Genomic DNA, 2,800 nt, shown 5'->3' with positions numbered 1-2,800 from the left:
AGTTAATAAACTTGGAGCTGGATAAACACAACAGACCAGACAGACTTATAGGAGCAGCAAAGGCAGTATTTTGATCTTGGAACTTTCGTCAGGACTGGTGAGGGGGAGAGGAGCCCAGAAATGGAGTGATGGGATATGGAAGGGCGGCGTGTAGGTATAGTGGTGGTAGGTATATGCAGGTATGAGGTTGCTGTGATTGGTCAGTGGGAAGGATGGAACAGATAGAGGTGGGTTTGGTCAGGGAAAAGGGACAAGGGATAAGGCTCTGGGTGGAGGGCTTTTGAAGCAGCTTCAGTCAATATTGAGGACATTGGGCTATCAGTTTCAAAGGTAATCTCTCAAGTGGTGTTACTCTGACGGTGGACAGACTAAGGATGGTCATGTCGCTGGGCGAGTGGGAGTGGAAATTAAAATGAATGGTAACTGGAAAGTCGAGTTGGTTGTTTCGTGCAGAGCACCAATGCTCCACACAGAGCCTGATCCTGGCCCACCGAGCTCGTCTCCAACTTCCAACATGGTCTCCTCTATGTTGTGGAGACCAAAGGGAGACTCAGGGACATATTCATGTAGTATCTGCTCTCTGCACGCTTTAGCAAACTCAGCATTCCAGTTGTCATCCATTTCAATCACTCCCCTCCCCGTGTTCATCCGGCAACAGGTCCATCTTTGGTCTCCTCCACTGTCAGAGTGAAGCCAAACAGAAACTGGAGAACACAACTTGATATTTCAGCTGGAGACCTTACAGCTCAATGGTCTCAATATTGACTTCACTGGCTTCAAAGTCTCTCAACCCACAGCCTTACCCCATGTCCTCTTCCCTGACCTGACCAAAGTTGTCCATCTTCCAACCGTATGTCTGTTGCATCCTTCCCACTGACCAATCACAATATTTCCCTGCCTGCATCCCCCATCGCCATTCCATCTACCCTTCCAACAGCTCCACGCCCCTCCCTCTATTTACTTCCCGGTTCCCCTTCCTCACTCCAATCCTGATGAAGTCTTTCAGCCTGAAACGTTGACTTTCCTGTTCCTAGGATGTTGTCTCACTTGCTGTGCTTTTTCAGCTTCATATGGATTGGGGACATAGTTGCACGTTGAGACCTTATCAGCAACAGATTTTATTATGCTTTTCATATTCTTTTTTGTCTGTTTACTGACAATCTTATCTGAACATTCTCACTGCAGGATCTAGGAAACATTCTTTTTGTCACTAATGCTCCTGTCTGCTTCGAACTGATTTCCTTTGTTTTAACCGGACTTTCATCTCTGCTATTCACAATGGCATTGTAAACGTAACTCTTGTTATGCTGTAGCTTAATCACACCATTTCCAATATACTTCACAACTTCCTTGTTCTTATATTCCACACATCTTTTCATAAACCCAAAGATCCAATAAGTCCTTCTATAATTTCCTGTCTTCTTGTCCCTCTCTCCTTAAACGGGAAGGTTACATTTACCAGTCCTCCCTTACTCCAACGTTTACTGAAAGATCACCAGCAATGCCACAACAATCGCCTTCTGTGTCACTGCGAGCTGTTGTCCAACTGGTCTCGCTGATTGATTCAACTTCACCTTCCCCAGCACCTCCTCCTTACTGAGGTCAGTATACTCACCTCTATACCCTGACTGTCTTGAAGTCTGGCATTTTAATGGTGTCTTCCACCGTGAAGACTGATGTAACGTATCTGTTCAATTCCTCTCCCATTCCATTGCTTCCCATAAATACCCAAGCCTTATTTTCCAACAGTCCTTTGTTTGTTTTTTACTCTGTCTTCCTTGTTATATATCTAAAAATCGTTTTTATTATTATTTTACACGATTAAGAAGCGTAATATTATATTTCACCCTCTCCTCCCATTTGCTGTTATTAGTTATCCATGCTCGAATTTGTAAACTTCGTAATCTTTGGATTCCCAATAATCTTCACCACATTGTGTGCATTTTCTTTTGTTTTTATGCTGTCCCTGAATTTGTTATCATTCAAGGCTGACTTGTCTTCTGATGAATATTGTTCTTCTTACTTGGGGTGAATTTCTGATGTGCTGCTGAATTATCTCCTGAAACCTCTGCCATTGCTGTTTCACCATCTTCCCGTGCTCAGCTTCCCTTCCAACTAACTCTGGCCAACTGCTCCCTCATGTCTTGTAGTTACATTACTCAATTATAAGACATCACATTCAAAAGTGAGCAATAGCTGTAAACAGAAGGAGGCAAGTCTGAGGCATAGGACGGAAAGAACGATTGGACGATGTATCAATTAGATTAAAAGAGAAATCGAGAGACAGATAGAGAGAGAATTTCGACATTGAGATATAAAAATAGAGAAGTCTACATGACTGATATATGTAGATATATTTCTGCATTTGGTTTGACAATTCCTGTGTGTTGTGGTCCTTTGTACAGTGTATGTGCAACAGAATTATATGTTGAAATGTCGGTCTGATGCCAGAACTTTGATCTCCAGCAATATGACAGGCAACAGTTGTTGACAGAACCCAGCAGGCCAATGTATATGTTTCCCAGTAGAAAATTGTTTAACTGAAATAAATTGGAGCACAAGAAGCAGGAATTTATAACATATATCCTGACAAGAATTAGAGATTAGGTCTGGGAATGCAAGGAAGAGGCAGGAGGTAGAGGGTACGTTAAAAGAAGGGGAACATAATATCTCAGCTGAAGACTAAATAACATGTTAACTTTTTATAAATTTTGTACATCACGTGCATCATTTTTGTTAACTATGTCTGTCTTGTTCATTCTGAATATGGTGCACACATATGAACATTCTTATGTATCTG

The sequence above is a fragment of the Hemiscyllium ocellatum genome, unplaced genomic scaffold, assembly GCF_020745735.1.
Source record: "Hemiscyllium ocellatum isolate sHemOce1 unplaced genomic scaffold, sHemOce1.pat.X.cur. scaffold_257_pat_ctg1, whole genome shotgun sequence".
In the NCBI taxonomy this organism is placed as follows: domain Eukaryota; kingdom Metazoa; phylum Chordata; class Chondrichthyes; order Orectolobiformes; family Hemiscylliidae; genus Hemiscyllium; species Hemiscyllium ocellatum.
The sequence above is the reverse complement of the archived record's forward strand: the minus strand, read 5'-3'. Positions refer to the sequence as shown.